This window comes from Camellia sinensis, chromosome 14 (assembly GCF_055761805.1).
Source record: "Camellia sinensis isolate YWXY chromosome 14, ASM5576180v1, whole genome shotgun sequence".
NCBI lineage: Eukaryota > Viridiplantae > Streptophyta > Magnoliopsida > Ericales > Theaceae > Camellia > Camellia sinensis.
This window is the reverse complement of record NC_138974.1, coordinates 103344273-103361136: the sequence shown is the minus strand read 5'-3', so window position 1 is coordinate 103361136 and position 16864 is coordinate 103344273. Positions and strand designations below refer to the sequence as shown.

At 47.9% G+C, this 16864-nt stretch overlaps 53 non-coding genes and 2 pseudogenes across 53 annotated transcripts; all 55 read right to left on the bottom strand.

The window, feature by feature from the left end:
- Positions 1-44: 44 nt before the first annotated feature.
- Positions 45-163, bottom strand: LOC145810187 (5S ribosomal RNA). Its single transcript, XR_014353759.1, has one exon. It is a non-coding gene; the product is annotated as a 5S ribosomal RNA (ribosomal RNA).
- Positions 164-352: 189 nt separating this feature from the next.
- Positions 353-471, bottom strand: LOC145810048 (5S ribosomal RNA). The gene has a single exon (XR_014353615.1). It is a non-coding gene; the product is annotated as a 5S ribosomal RNA (ribosomal RNA).
- A 186-nt stretch (positions 472-657) lies between these two features.
- On the bottom strand, positions 658-776 carry LOC145811058 (5S ribosomal RNA). The gene has a single exon (XR_014354610.1). It is a non-coding gene; the product is annotated as a 5S ribosomal RNA (ribosomal RNA).
- Positions 777-964: 188 nt separating this feature from the next.
- Positions 965-1083, bottom strand: LOC145810371 (5S ribosomal RNA). Its single transcript, XR_014353941.1, has one exon. It is a non-coding gene; the product is annotated as a 5S ribosomal RNA (ribosomal RNA).
- A 187-nt stretch (positions 1084-1270) lies between these two features.
- On the bottom strand, positions 1271-1389 carry LOC145809186 (5S ribosomal RNA). Its single transcript, XR_014352684.1, has one exon. It is a non-coding gene; the product is annotated as a 5S ribosomal RNA (ribosomal RNA).
- Positions 1390-1576: 187 nt separating this feature from the next.
- Positions 1577-1695, bottom strand: LOC145811015 (5S ribosomal RNA). Its single transcript, XR_014354565.1, has one exon. It is a non-coding gene; the product is annotated as a 5S ribosomal RNA (ribosomal RNA).
- Positions 1696-1882: 187 nt separating this feature from the next.
- Positions 1883-2001, bottom strand: LOC145812022 (5S ribosomal RNA). Its single transcript, XR_014355549.1, has one exon. It is a non-coding gene; the product is annotated as a 5S ribosomal RNA (ribosomal RNA).
- Positions 2002-2188: 187 nt separating this feature from the next.
- On the bottom strand, positions 2189-2307 carry LOC145810919 (5S ribosomal RNA). Its single transcript, XR_014354471.1, has one exon. It is a non-coding gene; the product is annotated as a 5S ribosomal RNA (ribosomal RNA).
- A 189-nt stretch (positions 2308-2496) lies between these two features.
- On the bottom strand, positions 2497-2615 carry LOC145809183 (5S ribosomal RNA). Its single transcript, XR_014352680.1, has one exon. It is a non-coding gene; the product is annotated as a 5S ribosomal RNA (ribosomal RNA).
- Positions 2616-2803: 188 nt separating this feature from the next.
- Positions 2804-2922, bottom strand: LOC145809185 (5S ribosomal RNA). Its single transcript, XR_014352682.1, has one exon. It is a non-coding gene; the product is annotated as a 5S ribosomal RNA (ribosomal RNA).
- Positions 2923-3111: 189 nt separating this feature from the next.
- Positions 3112-3230, bottom strand: LOC145810979 (5S ribosomal RNA). Its single transcript, XR_014354530.1, has one exon. It is a non-coding gene; the product is annotated as a 5S ribosomal RNA (ribosomal RNA).
- Positions 3231-3417: 187 nt separating this feature from the next.
- On the bottom strand, positions 3418-3536 carry LOC145809626 (5S ribosomal RNA). The gene has a single exon (XR_014353187.1). It is a non-coding gene; the product is annotated as a 5S ribosomal RNA (ribosomal RNA).
- Positions 3537-3723: 187 nt separating this feature from the next.
- On the bottom strand, positions 3724-3842 carry LOC145810692 (5S ribosomal RNA). The gene has a single exon (XR_014354250.1). It is a non-coding gene; the product is annotated as a 5S ribosomal RNA (ribosomal RNA).
- Positions 3843-4031: 189 nt separating this feature from the next.
- Positions 4032-4150, bottom strand: LOC145809057 (5S ribosomal RNA). The gene has a single exon (XR_014352551.1). It is a non-coding gene; the product is annotated as a 5S ribosomal RNA (ribosomal RNA).
- Positions 4151-4338: 188 nt separating this feature from the next.
- LOC145812319 (5S ribosomal RNA) lies at positions 4339-4456 on the bottom strand (annotated as a pseudogene).
- Positions 4457-4644: 188 nt separating this feature from the next.
- Positions 4645-4763, bottom strand: LOC145809751 (5S ribosomal RNA). The gene has a single exon (XR_014353313.1). It is a non-coding gene; the product is annotated as a 5S ribosomal RNA (ribosomal RNA).
- A 189-nt stretch (positions 4764-4952) lies between these two features.
- Positions 4953-5071, bottom strand: LOC145810068 (5S ribosomal RNA). The gene has a single exon (XR_014353634.1). It is a non-coding gene; the product is annotated as a 5S ribosomal RNA (ribosomal RNA).
- A 189-nt stretch (positions 5072-5260) lies between these two features.
- LOC145811585 (5S ribosomal RNA) lies at positions 5261-5379 on the bottom strand. The gene has a single exon (XR_014355124.1). It is a non-coding gene; the product is annotated as a 5S ribosomal RNA (ribosomal RNA).
- A 187-nt stretch (positions 5380-5566) lies between these two features.
- LOC145811971 (5S ribosomal RNA) lies at positions 5567-5684 on the bottom strand. The gene has a single exon (XR_014355499.1). It is a non-coding gene; the product is annotated as a 5S ribosomal RNA (ribosomal RNA).
- A 188-nt stretch (positions 5685-5872) lies between these two features.
- Positions 5873-5991, bottom strand: LOC145811948 (5S ribosomal RNA). Its single transcript, XR_014355477.1, has one exon. It is a non-coding gene; the product is annotated as a 5S ribosomal RNA (ribosomal RNA).
- A 188-nt stretch (positions 5992-6179) lies between these two features.
- Positions 6180-6298, bottom strand: LOC145811987 (5S ribosomal RNA). Its single transcript, XR_014355514.1, has one exon. It is a non-coding gene; the product is annotated as a 5S ribosomal RNA (ribosomal RNA).
- A 189-nt stretch (positions 6299-6487) lies between these two features.
- On the bottom strand, positions 6488-6605 carry LOC145812310 (5S ribosomal RNA). Its single transcript, XR_014355849.1, has one exon. It is a non-coding gene; the product is annotated as a 5S ribosomal RNA (ribosomal RNA).
- Positions 6606-6793: 188 nt separating this feature from the next.
- Positions 6794-6912, bottom strand: LOC145811268 (5S ribosomal RNA). Its single transcript, XR_014354812.1, has one exon. It is a non-coding gene; the product is annotated as a 5S ribosomal RNA (ribosomal RNA).
- A 188-nt stretch (positions 6913-7100) lies between these two features.
- LOC145811304 (5S ribosomal RNA) lies at positions 7101-7219 on the bottom strand. The gene has a single exon (XR_014354848.1). It is a non-coding gene; the product is annotated as a 5S ribosomal RNA (ribosomal RNA).
- Positions 7220-7406: 187 nt separating this feature from the next.
- Positions 7407-7520, bottom strand: LOC145812344 (5S ribosomal RNA; annotated as a pseudogene).
- Positions 7521-7706: 186 nt separating this feature from the next.
- On the bottom strand, positions 7707-7825 carry LOC145811246 (5S ribosomal RNA). Its single transcript, XR_014354791.1, has one exon. It is a non-coding gene; the product is annotated as a 5S ribosomal RNA (ribosomal RNA).
- A 188-nt stretch (positions 7826-8013) lies between these two features.
- LOC145809578 (5S ribosomal RNA) lies at positions 8014-8132 on the bottom strand. Its single transcript, XR_014353139.1, has one exon. It is a non-coding gene; the product is annotated as a 5S ribosomal RNA (ribosomal RNA).
- Positions 8133-8318: 186 nt separating this feature from the next.
- Positions 8319-8437, bottom strand: LOC145810129 (5S ribosomal RNA). Its single transcript, XR_014353695.1, has one exon. It is a non-coding gene; the product is annotated as a 5S ribosomal RNA (ribosomal RNA).
- A 188-nt stretch (positions 8438-8625) lies between these two features.
- LOC145811771 (5S ribosomal RNA) lies at positions 8626-8744 on the bottom strand. Its single transcript, XR_014355304.1, has one exon. It is a non-coding gene; the product is annotated as a 5S ribosomal RNA (ribosomal RNA).
- Positions 8745-8935: 191 nt separating this feature from the next.
- Positions 8936-9054, bottom strand: LOC145809912 (5S ribosomal RNA). Its single transcript, XR_014353479.1, has one exon. It is a non-coding gene; the product is annotated as a 5S ribosomal RNA (ribosomal RNA).
- Positions 9055-9242: 188 nt separating this feature from the next.
- Positions 9243-9361, bottom strand: LOC145811152 (5S ribosomal RNA). The gene has a single exon (XR_014354702.1). It is a non-coding gene; the product is annotated as a 5S ribosomal RNA (ribosomal RNA).
- A 188-nt stretch (positions 9362-9549) lies between these two features.
- On the bottom strand, positions 9550-9668 carry LOC145811903 (5S ribosomal RNA). Its single transcript, XR_014355434.1, has one exon. It is a non-coding gene; the product is annotated as a 5S ribosomal RNA (ribosomal RNA).
- A 188-nt stretch (positions 9669-9856) lies between these two features.
- LOC145811034 (5S ribosomal RNA) lies at positions 9857-9975 on the bottom strand. Its single transcript, XR_014354584.1, has one exon. It is a non-coding gene; the product is annotated as a 5S ribosomal RNA (ribosomal RNA).
- Positions 9976-10161: 186 nt separating this feature from the next.
- Positions 10162-10280, bottom strand: LOC145810311 (5S ribosomal RNA). Its single transcript, XR_014353886.1, has one exon. It is a non-coding gene; the product is annotated as a 5S ribosomal RNA (ribosomal RNA).
- Positions 10281-10468: 188 nt separating this feature from the next.
- On the bottom strand, positions 10469-10587 carry LOC145809577 (5S ribosomal RNA). Its single transcript, XR_014353138.1, has one exon. It is a non-coding gene; the product is annotated as a 5S ribosomal RNA (ribosomal RNA).
- Positions 10588-10773: 186 nt separating this feature from the next.
- Positions 10774-10892, bottom strand: LOC145810128 (5S ribosomal RNA). The gene has a single exon (XR_014353694.1). It is a non-coding gene; the product is annotated as a 5S ribosomal RNA (ribosomal RNA).
- Positions 10893-11080: 188 nt separating this feature from the next.
- On the bottom strand, positions 11081-11199 carry LOC145811419 (5S ribosomal RNA). The gene has a single exon (XR_014354961.1). It is a non-coding gene; the product is annotated as a 5S ribosomal RNA (ribosomal RNA).
- A 190-nt stretch (positions 11200-11389) lies between these two features.
- On the bottom strand, positions 11390-11508 carry LOC145809910 (5S ribosomal RNA). Its single transcript, XR_014353477.1, has one exon. It is a non-coding gene; the product is annotated as a 5S ribosomal RNA (ribosomal RNA).
- Positions 11509-11697: 189 nt separating this feature from the next.
- Positions 11698-11816, bottom strand: LOC145810858 (5S ribosomal RNA). The gene has a single exon (XR_014354413.1). It is a non-coding gene; the product is annotated as a 5S ribosomal RNA (ribosomal RNA).
- Positions 11817-12005: 189 nt separating this feature from the next.
- LOC145811902 (5S ribosomal RNA) lies at positions 12006-12124 on the bottom strand. Its single transcript, XR_014355433.1, has one exon. It is a non-coding gene; the product is annotated as a 5S ribosomal RNA (ribosomal RNA).
- A 188-nt stretch (positions 12125-12312) lies between these two features.
- LOC145811579 (5S ribosomal RNA) lies at positions 12313-12430 on the bottom strand. The gene has a single exon (XR_014355118.1). It is a non-coding gene; the product is annotated as a 5S ribosomal RNA (ribosomal RNA).
- Positions 12431-12614: 184 nt separating this feature from the next.
- On the bottom strand, positions 12615-12733 carry LOC145811737 (5S ribosomal RNA). The gene has a single exon (XR_014355270.1). It is a non-coding gene; the product is annotated as a 5S ribosomal RNA (ribosomal RNA).
- Positions 12734-12920: 187 nt separating this feature from the next.
- Positions 12921-13039, bottom strand: LOC145809043 (5S ribosomal RNA). The gene has a single exon (XR_014352537.1). It is a non-coding gene; the product is annotated as a 5S ribosomal RNA (ribosomal RNA).
- Positions 13040-13226: 187 nt separating this feature from the next.
- Positions 13227-13345, bottom strand: LOC145811562 (5S ribosomal RNA). The gene has a single exon (XR_014355101.1). It is a non-coding gene; the product is annotated as a 5S ribosomal RNA (ribosomal RNA).
- A 188-nt stretch (positions 13346-13533) lies between these two features.
- Positions 13534-13652, bottom strand: LOC145810096 (5S ribosomal RNA). The gene has a single exon (XR_014353662.1). It is a non-coding gene; the product is annotated as a 5S ribosomal RNA (ribosomal RNA).
- Positions 13653-13842: 190 nt separating this feature from the next.
- Positions 13843-13961, bottom strand: LOC145811844 (5S ribosomal RNA). The gene has a single exon (XR_014355375.1). It is a non-coding gene; the product is annotated as a 5S ribosomal RNA (ribosomal RNA).
- Positions 13962-14149: 188 nt separating this feature from the next.
- Positions 14150-14268, bottom strand: LOC145811070 (5S ribosomal RNA). Its single transcript, XR_014354622.1, has one exon. It is a non-coding gene; the product is annotated as a 5S ribosomal RNA (ribosomal RNA).
- A 188-nt stretch (positions 14269-14456) lies between these two features.
- On the bottom strand, positions 14457-14575 carry LOC145811040 (5S ribosomal RNA). Its single transcript, XR_014354590.1, has one exon. It is a non-coding gene; the product is annotated as a 5S ribosomal RNA (ribosomal RNA).
- A 187-nt stretch (positions 14576-14762) lies between these two features.
- On the bottom strand, positions 14763-14881 carry LOC145811945 (5S ribosomal RNA). The gene has a single exon (XR_014355474.1). It is a non-coding gene; the product is annotated as a 5S ribosomal RNA (ribosomal RNA).
- Positions 14882-15068: 187 nt separating this feature from the next.
- On the bottom strand, positions 15069-15187 carry LOC145812096 (5S ribosomal RNA). The gene has a single exon (XR_014355621.1). It is a non-coding gene; the product is annotated as a 5S ribosomal RNA (ribosomal RNA).
- A 187-nt stretch (positions 15188-15374) lies between these two features.
- LOC145811599 (5S ribosomal RNA) lies at positions 15375-15493 on the bottom strand. Its single transcript, XR_014355138.1, has one exon. It is a non-coding gene; the product is annotated as a 5S ribosomal RNA (ribosomal RNA).
- A 190-nt stretch (positions 15494-15683) lies between these two features.
- On the bottom strand, positions 15684-15802 carry LOC145809881 (5S ribosomal RNA). The gene has a single exon (XR_014353449.1). It is a non-coding gene; the product is annotated as a 5S ribosomal RNA (ribosomal RNA).
- A 188-nt stretch (positions 15803-15990) lies between these two features.
- On the bottom strand, positions 15991-16109 carry LOC145811493 (5S ribosomal RNA). Its single transcript, XR_014355033.1, has one exon. It is a non-coding gene; the product is annotated as a 5S ribosomal RNA (ribosomal RNA).
- A 189-nt stretch (positions 16110-16298) lies between these two features.
- On the bottom strand, positions 16299-16417 carry LOC145811996 (5S ribosomal RNA). Its single transcript, XR_014355522.1, has one exon. It is a non-coding gene; the product is annotated as a 5S ribosomal RNA (ribosomal RNA).
- Positions 16418-16604: 187 nt separating this feature from the next.
- On the bottom strand, positions 16605-16723 carry LOC145810748 (5S ribosomal RNA). Its single transcript, XR_014354304.1, has one exon. It is a non-coding gene; the product is annotated as a 5S ribosomal RNA (ribosomal RNA).
- Between the last annotated feature and the right edge of the window lie 141 nt (positions 16724-16864).

Here is a 16864-nt window from a genome sequence, read left to right as displayed (position 1 = left end):
CAGGCTGTTCGGGAAAAAAAAAAGGGGGAGGGGGGTTGGAAAAAGGGGTGCAACACGAGGACTTCCCAGGGGGTCACCCATCCTAGTACTACTCTCGCCCAAGCACGCTTAACTGCGGAGTTCTCATGGGATCTGGTGCATTAGTGCTGGTATGATCGCACCCAAAGATTAACCGCGACTTTATTGTTTTAAGCAGTAGACGGGGAAAAAAATGAAATTGAATGGAACAGGATAATCTGGAAATGGTTTAAAAGGGAGAAGTTTGCCGAAAAGGAGGCGAAGGCGATTGAATGGGCTAAAAATCGGACAGGCTGTCCGGGGAAAAAAAAAACGGGGAGGGGGGGTGGAAAAAGGGGTGCAACACGAGGACTTCCCGGGGGGTCACCCATCCTAGTACTACTCTCGCCCCAGCACGCTTAACTGCGGAGTTCTGATGGGATCCGGTGCATTGGTGCTGGTATGATCGCACCCGAAGATTAACCGCGACTTTATTGTTTTAAGCAGTAGACGGAGAAAAAAATGAAATTGAATGGAACGGGATAATCTGGAAATGGTTTAAAAGGGAGAAGTTTGTCGAAAAGGAGGCGAAGGCGATTGAAAGGGCTAAAAATCGGACAGGCTGTCCGGGGAAAAAAAAAAGGGGAGGGGGTGGAAAAAGGGGTGCAACACGAGGACTTCCCAGGGGGTCACCCATCCTAGTACTACTCTCTCCCAAGCACGCTTAACTACGGAGTTCTGATGGGATCCGGTGCATAAGAGCTGGTATGATCGCACCCGAAGATTGACTGCAACTTTATTGTTTTAAGCAGTAGACGGGGAAAAAAATGAAATTGAATGGAACAGTATAATCTGGAAATGGTTTAAAAGGGAGAAGTTTGTCGAAAAAGAGGCGAAGGCGATTGAATAGGCTAAAAATCGGACAGGCTGTCCGGGGAAAAAAAAAAGGGGAGGGGGGGTGGAAAAAGAGGTGCAACACGAGGACTTCCGAGGCGGTCACCCATCCTAGTACTACTCTCGCCCAAGCACGCTTAACTGCGGAGTTCTGATGGGATCCGGTGCGTTAGTGCAGGTATGATCGCACCCAAAGATTAACCGCGACTTTATTGTTTTAAGAAGTAGACGGGGAAAAAAATAAAATTGAATGGAACAGGATAATCTGGAAATGGTTTAAAAGGGAGAAGTTTGTCGAAAAGGAGGCAAAGGCGATTGAATGGGCTAAAAATCGGACAGGCTGTCCGGGGAAAAAAAAAATGGGAGGGGCGTGGAAAAAGGGGTGCAACACGAGGACTTCCCACGGGGTCACCCATCCTAGTACTACTCTCGCCCAAGCACGCTTAGCTGCGGAGTTCTGATGGGATCCGGTGCATTAGTGCTGGTATGATCGCACCCGAAGAATAACCGCGACTTTATTGTTTTAAGCAGTAGACGGGGAAAAAAATGAAATTGAATGGAACAGGATAATCTGGAAATAGTTTAAAAGGGAGAAGTTTGTCCAAAAGTAGGCGAAGGCGATTGAATGGGCTAAAAATCGGACAGGATGTCCGGGGAAAAAAAAAAGGGGAGGGGGGTGGAAAAAGGGGTGCAACACGAGGACTTCCCAGGGGGTGACCCATCCTAGTACTACTCTCGCCCAAGCACGTTTAACTGCGGAGTTCTGATGGGATCTGGTGCATTAGTGCTGGTATGATCGCATCCGAAGATTAACCGCGACTTTATTTTTTTAAGCAGTAGACGGGGAAAAAAATGAAATTGAATGGAACAGGATAATCTGGAAATGGTTTAAAAGGGAGAAGTTTGTCGAAAAGGAGGCGAAGGCGATTGAATGGGCTAAAAATCGGACAGGCTGTCCGGGGAAAAAAAAAAGGGGAGGGGTGTGGAAAAAGGGGTGCAACAAGAGGACTTCCCTGGGGGTCACGCATCCTAGTACTACTCTCGCTCAAGCACGCTTAACTGCGGAGTTCTGATGGGATCCGGTGCATTAGTGCTGGTATGATCGCACCCGAAGTTTAACCGCGACTTTATTGTTTTAAGCAGTAGACGGGGAAAAAAATGAAATTGAATGGGAAAGGATAATCTGGAAATGGTTTAAAAGGGAGAAGTTTGTCGAAAAGGAGGCGAAGGCGATTGAATGGGCTAAAAATCGGACAGGCAGTCCGGGGAAAAAAAAAAGGGAGGGGGGGTGGAAAAAGGGGTGCAACACGAGGACTTCCCAAGGGGTCACCCATCCTAGTACTACACTCGCCCAAGCACGCTTAGCTGCGGAGTTCTGATGGGATCCGGTGCATTACCGCTGGTATGATCGCACCCGAAGATTAACCGCGACTTTATTGTTTTAAGCAGTAGACGGGGAAAAAAATGAAATTGAATGCTACAGGATAATCTGGAAATGGTTTAAAAGGGAGAAGTTTGTCGAAAAGGAGGCGAAGGCGATTGAATGGGCTAAAAATCGGACAGGCTATCCGGGGAAAAAAAAAAAGGGGAAGGGGGGTGGAAAAAGGGGTGCAACACGAGGAGTTCCCAAGGGGTCACCCATCCTAGTACTACTCTCGCCCAAGCACGCTTAACTGCGGAGTTCTGATGGGATCCGGTGCATTAGTGCTGGTATGATCGCACCCGAAGATTAACCGCGACTTTATTGTTTTAAGCAGTAGGGGGGAAAAAAATGAAATTGAATGGAACAGTATAATCTGGAAATGGTTTAAAAGGGAGAAGTTTGTCGAAAAGGAGGCGAAGGCGATTGAATGCGCTAAAAATCGGACAGGCTGTCCGGGGAAAAAAAAGAAGGGGAGGGGGGGTGGAAAAAGGGGTGCAACACGAGGACTTCCCAGGCGGTCACCCATCCTAGTACTACTCTCGCCCAAGCACGCTTAACTGCGGAGTTCTGATGGGATCCGGTGCATTAGCGCTGGTATGATCGCACCCGAAGATTAACCACGACTTTATTGTTTTAAGCAGTAGACGGGGAAAAAAATGAAATTGAATGGAACAGTATAGTCTGGAAATGGTGTAAAAGGGAGAAGTTTGTCGAAAAGGAGGCGAAGGCGATTGAATGGGCTAAAAATCGGACAGGCTGTCCGGGGAAAAAAAAAAAGGGGAGGGGGGGTGGAAAAAGGGGTGCAACACAAGGACTTCCCAGCGGGTCACCCATCCTAGTACTACTCTCGCCCAAGCACGCTTAACTGCGGAGTTCTGATGGAATCCGGTGCATTAGTGCTGGAATGATCGCACCCGAAGATTAACCGCGACTTTATTGTATTAAGCAGTAGACGGGAAAAAAATGAAATTGAATGGAACAGGATAATCTAGAAATGGTTTAAAAGGGAGAAGTTTGTCGAAAAGGAGGCGAAGGCGATTGAATGGGCTAAAAATCGGACAGGCTGTCCGGGGAAAAAAAAAAGGGGAGGGGGGGTGGAAGAAGGGGTGCAACACGAGGACTTCTCTGGGGGTCACCCATCCTAGTACTACTCTCGCCCAAGCACGCTTAACTGCGGAGTTCTGATGGGATCCGGTGCGTTAGTGCTGGTATGATCGCACCCAAAGATTAACCGCGACTTTATTGTTTTAAGCAGTAGACGGGGAAAAAAAAAATTGAATGGAACAGGATAATCTGGAAATGGTTTAAAAGGGAGAAGTTTGTCGAAAAGGAGGCGAAGGCGATTGAATGGGCTAAAAATCGGACAGGCTGTCCGGGGAAAAAAAAAAAGGGGAGGGGTGGTGGAAGAAGGGGTGCAACCCGAGGACTTCCCAGGGGGTCACCCATCCTAGTACTACTCTCGCCCAAGCACGCTTAACTGCGGGGTTCTGATGGGATCCGGTGCATTAGTGCTGGTATGATCGCACCCGAAGATTAACCGCGACTTTATTGTTTTAAGCAGTAGACGGGGAAAAAAATGAAATTGAATGGAACAGGATAATCTGGAAATGGTTTAAAAGGGAGAAGTTTGTCGAAAAGGAGGCGAAGGCGATTGAATGGGCTAAAAATCGGACAGGCTGTCCGGGGGAAAAAAAAAAGGGGAGGGGGGTTGGAAAAAAGGGTGCAACACGAGGACTTCCCAGGGGGTCACCCATCCTAGTACTACTCTCGCCCAAGCACGCTTAACTGCGGAGTTCTGATGGGATCCGGTGCATTAGTGCTGGTATGATTGCACCCGATGATTAACCGCGACTTTATTGTTTTCAGCAGTAGACGGGGAAAAAAATTAAATTGAATGGAACAGTATAATCTGGAAAAGGTTTAGAAGGGAGAAGTTTATCGAAAATGAGGCGAAGGCGATTGAATGGGCTAAAAATCGGACAGGCTGTCCGGGGAAAAAAAAAAGGGGAGGGGGGGTGGAAAAAGGGGTGCAACACGAGTAGTTCCCAGGGGTCACCCATCCTAGTACAACTCTCGCCCAAGCACGCCTAACTGCGTAGTTCTGAGGGGATCCGATGCATTAGTGCTGGTATGATCGCACCCGAAGATTAACCGCGACTTTATTGTTTTAAGCAGTAGACGGGGAAAAAAATGAAATTGAATGCAACAGGATAATCTGGAAATGGTTTAAAAGAGAGAAGTTTGTCGAAAAGGAGGCGAAGGCGATTGAATGGGCTAAAAATCGGACAGGCTGTCCGAGGAAAAAAAAAAGGGGAGGGGTGGTGGAAAAAGGGGTGCAACACGAGGACTTCCCAGGGGGTCACCCATCCTCGTACTACTCTCGCCCAAGCACGCTTAACTGCGGAGTTCTGATGGGATCCGGTGCATTAGTGCTGGTATGATCGCACCCGAAGATTAACCGCGACTTTATTGTTTTAAGCAGTAGACGGGGAAAAAAATGAAATTGAATGGAACAGTATAATCTGGAAATGGTTTAAAAGGGAGAAGTTTGTCGAAAAGGAGGCGAAGGCGATTGAATGGGCTAAAAATCGGACAGGCTGTCCGGGGAAAAAAAAAAAGGGGAGGGGGGGTGGAAAAAGGGGTGCAACACGAGGACTTCCCAGGGGGTCACCCATCCTAGTACAACTCTCGCCCAAACACGCTTAACTGCGGAGTTCTGATGGGATCCGGTGCATTAGTGCTGGTATGATCGCACCCAAAGATTGACCGCGACTTTATTGTTTTAAGCAGTAGACGGGGAAAAAAATGAAATTGAATGGAACAGGATAACCTGGAAATGGTTTAAAAGGGAGAAGTTTGTCGAAAAGGAGGCGGAGGCGATTGAATGGGCTAAAAATTGGACAGGCTGTCCGGGGAAAAAAAAAAAGGGGACGGGGGGTGGAAAAAGGGGTGCAACACGAGGACTTCCCAGGGTGTCACCCATCCTAGTACTACTCTCGCCCAAGCACTCTTAACTGCGTAGTTCTGATGGGATCCGGTGCACTAGTGCTGGTATGATCGCACCCGAAGATTAACCGCGACTTTATTGTTTTAAGCAGTAGACGGGGAAAAAAATGAAATTGAATGCAACAGGATAATCTGGAAGTGGTTTAAAAGGCAGAAGTTTGTCGAAAAGGAGGCGAATGCGATTGAATGGGCTAAAAATCGGACAGGCTGTCCGGGGAAAAAAAAAAGGGGAGGGGGGTGGAAAAATGGGTGGAACACGAGGACTTCCCAGGGGGTCACCCATCCTAGTACTACTCTCGCCCAAGCACGCTTAACTGCGGAGTTCTGATGGGATCCGGTGCATTAGTGTGGTATGATCGCACCCGAAGATTAAAAGCGACTTTACTGTTTTAAGCAGTAGACGGGGAAAAAAATGAAATTGAATGGAACAGGATAATCTGGAAATGGTTTAAAAGGGAGAAGTTTGTCGAAAATGAGGCGAAAGCGATTGAATGGGCTAAAAATCGGACAGGCTGTCCGGGGAAAAAAAAAAGGGTAAGGGGGGTGGAAAAAGGGGTGCAACACGAGGACTTCCCAAGGGGTCACCCATCCTAGTACTACTCTCTCCCAAGCACGCTTAACTGCAGAGTTCTGATGGGAGCCGGTGCATTAGTGCTGGTACGATCGCACCCAAAGATTAACCGCGACTTTATTGTTTTAAGCAGTAGACGGGGATAAAAATGAAATTGAATGGAAGAGGATAATCTGGAAATGGTTTAAAAGGGAGAAGTTTGTCGAAAAGGAGGCGAAGGCGATTGAATGAGCTAAAAATCGGACAGCCTGTCCGGGGAAAAAAAAAAAGGGTAGGGGGGTGGAAAAAGGGGTGCAACACGAGGAGGTCCCAGGGGGTCACCCATCCTAGTACTACTCTCGCCCAAGCACGCTTAACCGCGGAGTTCTGATGGTATCCGGTACATTAGTGCTGGTATGATCGCACCCGAAGATTAACCGCGACTTTATTGTTTTAAGCAGTAGACGGGGAAAAAAATGAAATTGAATGGAACAGGATAATCGGGAAATAGTTTAAAAGGGAGAAGTTTGCCGAAAAGGAGGCGAAGGCGATTGAATGGGCTAAAAATCGGACAGGCTGTCCGGGGAAAAAAAAAACGGGGGAGAGGGGTGGAAAAAGGGGTGCAACACGAGGACTTCCCAGGGGGTCACCCATCCTAGTGCTACTCACGCCCAAAACGTTTAACAGCGGAGTTCTGATGGGATCCGGTGCATTAGTGCTGGTATGATCGCAACCGAAGATTAACCGCGACTTTATTGTTTTAAGCAGTAGACGGGGAAAAAAATGAAATTGAATGGAACAGGATAATCTGGAAATGGTTTAAAAGGGAGAAGTCTGTCGAAAAGAAGGCGAAGGCGATTGAATGGGCTAAAAATCGGACAGGCTGTCCGGGGAAAAACAAAAAGGGGGGGGGGGTGGAAAAAGGGGTGCAATAAAAGGACTTCCCGGGGGGTCATCCATCCTAGTACTACTCTCGCCCAAGCACGCTTAACTGCGGAGTTCTGATGGGATCCGGTGCATTAGTGCTGGTATGATCGCACCCGAAGATTAACCGCGACTTTATTGTTTTAAGCAGTAGACGGGAAAAAAAATGAAATTGAATGGAACAGTATAATCTGGAAATGGTTTAAAAGGGAGAAGTTTGTCGAAAAGGAGGCGAAGGCGATTGAATGGGCTAAAAACCGGACAGGCTGTTCGGGGAAAAAAAAAAAGGGGAGGGGGGTGGAAAAAGGGGTGCAACACGAGGACTTCCCACGGGGTCACCCATCCTAGTACTACTCTCGCCCAAGCACGCTTAACTGCGGAGTTCTGATGGAATCCGGTGCATTAGTGCTCGTATGATCGCCCCCGAAGATTAACCGCGACTTTATTGTTTTAAGCAGTAGACGGTGAAAAAAATGAAATTGGATGGAACAGGATAATCTGTTAATGGTTTAAAAGGGAGAAGCTTGTCGAAAAGGAGGCGAAGACGATTGAATGGGCTAAAAATCAGGCAAGCTGTCCTGGAAAAAAAAAAAGGGGAGGGGGGTGGAAAAAGGGGTGCAACACGAGGACTTGGGGTCACCCATCTTAGTACTACTCTCTCCCAAGCACGCTTAACTGCGGAGTTCTGATGGGATCCGGTGCATTAGTGCTGGTATGATTGCACCTGAAGATTGACCGCGACTTTATTGTTTTATGCAGTAGACGGGGAAGAAAATGAAATTGAATGGAACAGTACAATCTGGAAATGGTTTAAAAGGGAGAAGTTTGTCGAAAAGGAGGCGCAGGCGATTGAATGGGCTAAAAATCGGACAGGCTGTCCTGGGAAAAAAAAAAGGGGAGGGGGTGGAAAATGGGGTGCAACACGAGGACTTCCCAGGGGGTCACCCATCCTAGTACTACTCTCGCCCAAGCATGCTTAAGTGCGGAGTTCTGATGGGATCCGGTGCATTAGTGCTGGTATGATTGCACACGAAGATTAACCGCGACTTTATTGTTTTAAGCAGTAGACGGGGAAAAAAGTGATATTGAATGCAACAGGATAATCTGGAAATGGTTTAAAAGGGAGAAGTTTGTCGAAAAGGAGGCGAAGGCGATTGAATGGGCTAAAAATCGGACAGGCTGTCCGGGGAAAAAAAAAAGGGGAGGGGGGGTGGAAGAAGGGGTGCAACACGAGGACTTCCCAGGGGGTCAACCATCCTAGTACTACTCTCGCCCAAGCACGCTTAACTGCGGAGTTCTGATGGGATCCGGTGCATTAGTGCCGGTATGATCGCACCCGAAAATTAACCGCGACTTTATTGTTTTAAGTAGTAGACGGGGAAAAAATGAAATTGAGTGGAACAGGATAATCTGGAAATGGTTTAAAAGGGAGAAGTTTGTCGAAAAGGAGGCGAAGGCGATTGAATGGGCATAAAATCGGACAGGCTGTCCGGGGAAAAAAAAAGGGGAGGGGGGTTGGAAAAAGGGGTGCAACACGAGGACTTCCCAGGGGGTCACCCATCCTAGTACTACTCTCGCCCAAGCATGCTTAACTGCGGAGTTCTGATGGGATCCGGTGCATTAGCGCTGGTATGATCGCACCCGAAAATTAACCGCGACTTTACTGTTTTAAGCAGTAGACGGGGAAAAAAATGAAATTGAATGGAACAGGATAATCTGGAAATGGTTTAAAAGGGAGAAGTTTGTCGAAAAGGAGGCGAAGGCGATTGAATGGGCTAAAAATCGGACAGGCTGTCCGCGGAAAAAAAAAAAGGGGAGGGGGGTGGAAGAAGGGGTGCAACACGAGGACTTCCCAGGGGGTCACCCATCCTAGAACTACTCTCGCCCAAGCACGCTTAACTGCGGGGTTCTGATGGGATCCGGTGCATTAGAGCTGGTCTGATCGCACCCGAAAATTAACCGCGACTTTAATGTTTTAAGCAGTAGACGGGGAAAAAAATGAAATTGAATGGGACAGGATAATCTTGAAATGGTTTAACAGGGAGAAGTTTGTCGAAAAGGAGGCGAAGGCGATTGAATGGGCTAAAATTCGGACAGGCTGTCCGGGGAAAAAAAAAAAAAGGGGAGGGGAGGTGGAAAAAGGGGTGCAACACGAGGACTTCCCAGGGGGTCACCCATCCTAGTACTACTCTCGCCCAAACACGCTTAACTGCGGAGTTCTGATGGGATCCGGTGCATTAGCGCTGGTATGATCGCACCCGAAAATTAACCGCGACTTTACTGTTTTAAGCAGTAGACGGGGAAAAAAATTAAATTGAATGGAACAGTATAATCTGGAAATGGTTTAAAAGGGAGAAGTCTGTCGAAAAGTGGGCGAAGGCGATTGAATGGGCTAAAAATCGGACAGGCTGTCCGGGGAAAAAAAAAAGGGGAGGGGGGGTGGAAAAAGGGGTGCAACACGAGGACTTCCCAGGGGGTCACCCATCCTAGTACTGCTCTCGCCCAAACACGCTTAACTGCGTAGTTCTGATGGGATCCGGTGCATTAGTGCTGGTATGATCGCACCCAAAGATTGACCGCGACTTTATTGTTTTAAGCAGTAGACGGGGAAAAAAATGAAATTGAATGGAACAGGATGACCTGGCAACGGTTTAAAAGGGAGAAGTTTGTCGAAAAGGAGGCGGAGGCGATTGAATGGGCTAAAAATCGGACAGGCTGTCCGGGGGAAAAAAAAAGGGGACGGAGGGTGGAAAAAGGGGTACAACACGAGGACTTCCCAGGGTGTCACCCATCCTAGTACTACTCTCGCCCAAGCACTCTTAACTGCGTAGTTCTGATGGGATCCGGTGCACTAGTGCTGGTATGATCGCACCCGAAGATTAACCGCGACTTTATTGTTTTAAGCAGTAGACGGGGAAAAAAATGAAATTGAATGGAACAGAATAATCGGGAAATAGTTTAAAAGGGAGAACTTTGCCGAAAAGGAGGCGAAGGCGATTGAATGGGCTAAAAATCGGACAGGCTGTCCGGGGAAAAAAAAAAAGGGGAGGGGGGTGGAAAAAGGGGTGCAACACGAGGACTTCCCAGGGGGTCACCCATCTTAGTACTACTCTCTCCCAAGCACGCTTAACTGCGGAGTTCTGATGGGATCCGGTGCATTAGTGCTGGTATGATTGCACCTGAAGATTGACCGCGACTTTATTGTTTTATGCAGTAGACGGGGAAGAAAATGAAATTGAATGGAACAGTACAATCTGGAAATGGTTTAAAAGGGAGAAGTTTGTCGAAAAGGAGGCGCAGGCGATTGAATGGGCTAAAAATCGGACAGGCTGTCCTGGGAAAAAAAAAAGGGGAGGGGGTGGAAAATGGGGTGCAACACGAGGACTTCCCAGGGGGTCACCCATCCTAGTACTACTCTCGCCCAAGCATGCTTAACTGCGGAGTTCTGATGGGATCCGGTGCATTAGTGCTGGTATGATTGCACACGAAGATTAACCGCGACTTTATTGTTTTAAGCAGTAGACGGGGAAAAAAGTGATATTGAATGCAACAGGATAATCTGGAAATGGTTTAAAAGGGAGAAGTTTGTCGAAAAGGAGGCGAAGGCGATTGAATGGGCTAAAAATCGGACAGGCTGTCCGGGGAAAAAAAAAAGGGGAGGGGGGGTGGAAGAAGGGGTGCAACACGAGGACTTCCCAGGGGGTCAACCATCCTAGTACTACTCTCGCCCAAGCACGCTTAACTGCGGAGTTCTGATGGGATCCGGTGCATTAGTGCCGGTATGATCGCACCCGAAAATTAACCGCGACTTTATTGTTTTAAGTAGTAGACGGGGAAAAAATGAAATTGAGTGGAACAGGATAATCTGGAAATGGTTTAAAAGGGAGAAGTTTGTCGAAAAGGAGGCGAAGGCGATTGAATGGGCATAAAATCGGACAGGCTGTCCGGGGAAAAAAAAAGGGGAGGGGGGTTGGAAAAAGGGGTGCAACACGAGGACTTCCCAGGGGGTCACCCATCCTAGTACTACTCTCGCCCAAGCATGCTTAACTGCGGAGTTCTGATGGGATCCGGTGCATTAGCGCTGGTATGATCGCACCCGAAAATTAACCGCGACTTTACTATTTTAAGCAGTAGACGGGGAAAAAAATGAAATTGAATGGAACAGGATAATCTGGAAATGGTTTAAAAGGGAGAAGTTTGTCGAAAAGGAGGCGAAGGCGATTGAATGGGCTAAAAATCGGACAGGCTGTCCGCGGAAAAAAAAAAAGGGGAGGGGGGTGGAAGAAGGGGTGCAACACGAGGACTTCCCAGGGGGTCACCCATCCTAGAACTACTCTCGCCCAAGCACGCTTAACTGCGGGGTTCTGATGGGATCCGGTGCATTAGTGCTGGTCTGATCGCACCCGAAAATTAACCGCGACTTTAATGTTTTAAGCAGTAGACGGGGAAAAAAATGAAATTGAATGGGACAGGATAATCTTGAAATGGTTTAACAGGGAGAAGTTTGTCGAAAAGGAGGCGAAGGCGATTGAATGGGCTAAAATTCGGACAGGCTGTCCGGGGAAAAAAAAAAAAGGGGAGGGGAGGTGGAAAAAGGGGTGCAACACGAGGACTTCCCAGGGGGTCACCCATCCTAGTACTACTCTCGCCCAAACACGCTTAACTGCGGAGTTCTGATGGGATCCGGTGCATTAGCGCTGGTATGATCGCACCCGAAAATTAACCGCGACTTTACTGTTTTAAGCAGTAGACGGGGAAAAAAATTAAATTGAATGGAACAGTATAATCTGGAAATGGTTTAAAAGGGAGAAGTTTGTCGAAAAGTGGGCGAAGGCGATTGAATGGGCTAAAAATCGGACAGGCTGTCCGGGGAAAAAAAAAAAGGGGAGGGGGGGTGGAAAAAGGGGTGCAACACGAGGACTTCCCAGGGGGTCACCCATCCTAGTACTACTCTCGCCCAAACACGCTTAACTGCGTAGTTCTGATGGGATCCGGTGCATTAGTGCTGGTATGATCGCACCCAAAGATTGACCGCGACTTTATTGTTTTAAGCAGTAGACGGGGAAAAAAATGAAATTGAATGGAACAGGATGACCTGGAAACGGTTTAAAAGGGAGAAGTTTGTCGAAAAGGAGGCGGAGGCGATTGAATGGGCTAAAAATCGGACAGGCTGTCCGGGGGAAAAAAAAAAGGGGACGGAGGGTGGAAAAAGGGGTACAACACGAGGACTTCCCAGGGTGTCACCCATCCTAGTACTACTCTCGCCCAAGCACTCTTAACTGCGTAGTTCTGATGGGATCCGGTGCACTAGTGCTGGTATGATCGCACCCGAAGATTAACCGCGACTTTATTGTTTTAAGCAGTAGACGGGGAAAAAAATGAAATTGAATGGAACAGGATAATCGGGAAATAGTTTAAAAGGGAGAAGTTTGCCGAAAAGGAGGCGAAGGCGATTGAATGGGCTAAAAATCGGACAGGCTGTCCGGGGAAAAAAAAAAAGGGGAGGGGGGTGGAAAAAGGGGTGCAACACGAGGACTTCCCAGGGGGTCATCCATCCTAGTACTACTCTCGCCCAACACGTTTAACTGCGGAGTTCTGATGGGATCCGGTGCATTAGTGCTGGTATGATCGCACCCGAAGATTAACCACGACTTTATTGTTTTAAGCAGTAGACGGGGAAAAAAATGAAATTGAATGGAACAGGATAATCTGGAAATGGTTTAAAAGGGAGAAGTTTGTCGAAAAGGAGGCGAAGGCGATTGAATGGGCTAAAAATCGGACAGGCTATCCGGGGAAAAAAAAAAGGGGGGGGTGGAAAAAGGGGTGCAACAAAAGGACTTCCCAGGGGGTCACCCATCCAAGTACTACTCTCGCCCAAGCACGCTTAACTGCGGAGTTCTGATGGGATCCAGTGCATTAGAGCTGGTATGATCGCACACGAAGATTAACCGCGACTTTATTGTTTTAAGCAGTAGACGGGGAAAAAAGTGATATTGAAAGCAACAGGATAATCTGGAAATGGTTTAAAAGGGAGAAGTTTGTCGAAAAAGAGGCGAAGGCGATTGAATGGGCTAAAAATCGGACAGGCTGTCCGGGGAAAAAAAAAGGGGAGGGGGGGTGGAAGAAGGGGTGCAACACGAGGACTTCCCAAGGGGTCACCCATCCTAGTACTACTCTCGCCCAAGCACGCTTAACTGCGGAGTTCTGATGGGATCCGGTGCATTAGTGCTGGTATGATCGCACCCGAAAATTAACCGCGAATTTATTGTTTTAAGCAGTAGACGGGGAAAAAATGAAATTGAGTGGAACAGGATAATCTGGAAATGGTTTAAAAGGAGGAAGTTTGTCGAAAAGGAGGCGAAGGCGATTGAATGGGCATAAAATCGGACAGGCTGTCCGGGGAAAAAAAAAAGGGGAGGGTGGTTGGAAAAAGGGGTGCAACACGAGGACTTCCCAGGGGGTCAAACATCCTAGTACTACTCTCGCCCAAGCACGCTTAACTGCGGAATTCTGATGGGATCCGGTGCATTAGCGCTGGTATGATCGCACCCGAAAATTAACCGCGACTTTACTGTTTTAAGCAGTAGACGGGGAAAAAAATGAAATTGAGTGGAACAGGATAATCTGGAAATGTTTTAAAAGGGAGAAGTTTGTCGAAAATGAGGCGAAGGCGATTGAATGGGCTAAAAATCGGACAGGCTGTCCGCGGAAAAAAAAAAAGGGGACGGGGGTGGAAGAAGGGGTGCAACACGAGGACTTCCCTGGGGGTCACCCATCCTAGTACTACTCTCGCCCAAGCACGCTTAACTGCGGGGTTCTGATGGGATCCGGTGCATTCGTGCTGGTATGATCGCACCCGAAAATTAACCGCGACTTTAATGTTTTAAGCAGTAGACGGGGAAAAAAATGAAATTGAATGGAACAGGATAATCTTGAAATGGTTTAACAGGGAGAAGTTTGTCGAAAAGGAGGCGAAGGCGATTGAATGGGCTAAAAATCGGACAGGCTGTCCGGGGAAAAAAAAAAAAGGGGAGGGGGGGTGGAAAAAGGGGTGCAACACGAGGACATCCCAGGGGGTCACCCATCCTAGCACTACTCTCGCCCAAGCACGCTTAACTGCGGAGTTCTGATGGGATCCGGTGCATTGGTGCTCGTATGATCGCACCCGAAAATTAACCGCGACTTTATTGTATTAAGCAGTAGACGTGGAAAAAAATGAAATTGAATGGAACTGGATAATCTGGAAATGGTTTAAAAAGGAGAAGTTTGTCGAAAAGGAGGCGAAGGCGATTGAATGGGCTAAAAATCGGACAGGCTGTCCGGGGAAAAAAAAAAAGGGGTGGGGGGTGGAAAAAGGGGTGCAACACGAGGACTTCCCAGGCGGTCACCCATCCTAGGACTACTCTCGCCCAAGCACGCTTAACCGCGGAGTTCTGATGGGATCCGGTGCATTAGTGCTGGCATGATCGCACCCGAAGATTAACCGCGACTTTATTGTTTTAAGCAGTAGACGGGGAAAAAAATGAAATTGAATGGAACAGGATAATCTGGAAATGGTTTAAAAGGGAGAAGTTTGTCGAAAAGGAGGCGAATGCGGTTGAATGGGCTAGAAATCAGACAGGCTGTCCGGTGAAAAAAAAAAGGGGAGGGGGGGTGGAAAAAGGGGTGCAACACGAGGACTTCCCAGGGCGTCACCCAACCTAGTACTACTCTCGCCCAAGCACGCTTAACTGCGGAGTTCTGATGGGATCCGGTGCATTAGTGCTGGTAAGATCGCACCCGAAGATTAACCGCGACTTTATTGTTTTAGGCCGTAGACGGGGAAAAAAATGAAATTGAATGGAACAAGATAATCTGGAAATGGTTTAAAAGGGAGAAGTTTGTCGAAAAGGAGGCGAAGGCGATTGAATGGGCTAAAAATCAGACAGGCTGTCCGGGGAAAAAAAAAAGGGGAGGGGGGTGGAAAAAGGGGTGCAACACGAGGACTTCCCAGGGGGTCACCCATCCTAGTACTACTGTCGCCGAAGCACGCTTAACTGCGGAGTTCTGATGGGATCCGGTGCATTAGTGCTGGTATGATCGTACCCGAAGATTAACCGCGACTTTATTGTTTTAAACAGTAGACGGGGAAAAAAATGAAATTGAATGGAACAGGATAATCTTGAAATGGTTTAAAAGGGAGAAGTTTGTCAAAATGGAGGCGAAGGCGATTGAATGGGCTAAAAAACGGACAGGTTGTCCTGGGAAAAAAAAAAGGGGAGGGGGGTGGAAAAAGGGGTGCAACACGAGGACTTCCCAGGGGGTCACCCATCCTAGTACTACTGTCGCCCAGGCACGCTTCACTGCGGAGTTCTGATGGGATCCGATGCATTAGTGCTCGAATGATCGCACCCGAAGATTAACCGCGACTTTATTGTTTTAAGCAGTAGACGGGGAAAAAAATGAAATTGGTTGGAACAGGATAATCTGGAAATGGTTTAAAAGGGAGAAGTTTGTCGAAAAGGAGGCGAAGTCGATTGAATGGGCTAAAAATCGGGCAGGCTGTCCGGGGAAAAAAAAAAGGGGAGGGGGGTGGAAAAATGGGTGCAACACGAGGACTTCCCAGGGGGTCACCCATCCTAGTACTACTGTCGCCCAAGCACGCTTAACTGCGGAGTTCTGATGGGATCCGGTTCATTAGTGCTGGTATGATCGCACCAGAAGATTGACCGCGACTTTGTTGTTTTATGCAGTAGACGGGGAAGAAAATGAAATTGAACGGAACAGTATAATCTGGAAATGGTTTAAAAGGGAGAAGTTTGTCGAAAAGGAGGCGCAGGCGATTGAATGGGTTAAAAATCGGACAGGCTGTCCGGGGGAAAAAAAAAAAGGGGAGGGGGGGTGGAAAAAGGGGTGCAACACGAGGACTTCCCAGGGGGTCACCCATCCTAGTACTACTCTCGCCCAAGCACACTTAACTGCAGAGTTCTGATGGGATCCGGTGCATTAGTGCTGGTATGATCGCACCCGAAGATTAACCGCGACTTTATTGTTTTAAGCAGTAGACGGGGGAAAAAATGAAATTGAATGGAACAGGATAATCTGGAAATGGTTTAAAAGGGAGAATCTTTTCGAAAAGGAGGCGAAGGCGATTGAATGGGCTAAAAATCGGACAGGCTGTCCGGGGAAAAAAAAAAGGGGTTGGGGGGTGGAAAAAGGGGTGCAACACGAGTACTTCCCAGGGGGTCACCCATCCTAGTACTACTCTCGCCCAAGCACGCTTAACTGCGGAGTTCTGATGGGATCCGTTGCATTTGTGCGGGTATGACCGCACTCGAAGATTAACCGCGACTTTATTGTTTTAAGCAGTAGACGGGGAAAAAAATGAAATTGAATGTAACAGGATAATCTGGAAATGGTTTAAAAGGGAGAAGTTTGTCGAAAAGGAGGCGAAGGCGATTGAATGGGCTAAAAATCGGACAGGCTGTCCGGGGAAAAAAAAAAAGGGGAGGGGGGGTGGAAAAAGGGGTGCAACACGAGGACTTCCCTGGCAGTCACCCATCCTTGTACAACTCTCGCCCAAGCACGCTTAACTGCGGAGTTCTGATGGGATCCGGTGCGTTGGTGCTCGTATGATCGCACCCGAAGATTAACCGCGACTTTATTGTATTAAGCAGTAGACGTTGAAAAAAATGAAATTGAATGGAACAGGATGATCTGGAAATGGTTTAAAAAGGAGAAGTTTGTCGAAAAGGAGGCGAAGGCGATTGAATGGGCTAAAAATCGGACAGGCTGTCCGGGGAAAAAAAAAAAGGGTGGGGGGTGGAAAAAGGGGTGCAACACGAGGACTTCCCAGGGGGTCACCCATCCTAGTACTACTCTCACCCAAGCACGCTTAACTGCGGAGTTCTGATGGGATCCGGTGCATTAGTGCTGGCTTGATCGCACCCGAAGATTAACCTCGACTTTATTGTTTTAAGCAGTAGACGGGGAAAAAAATGAAATTGAATGGAACAGGATAATCTGGAAATGGTTTAAAAGGGAGAAGTTTGTCGAAAAGGAGGCGAAGGCGGTTGAATGGGCTAGAAATC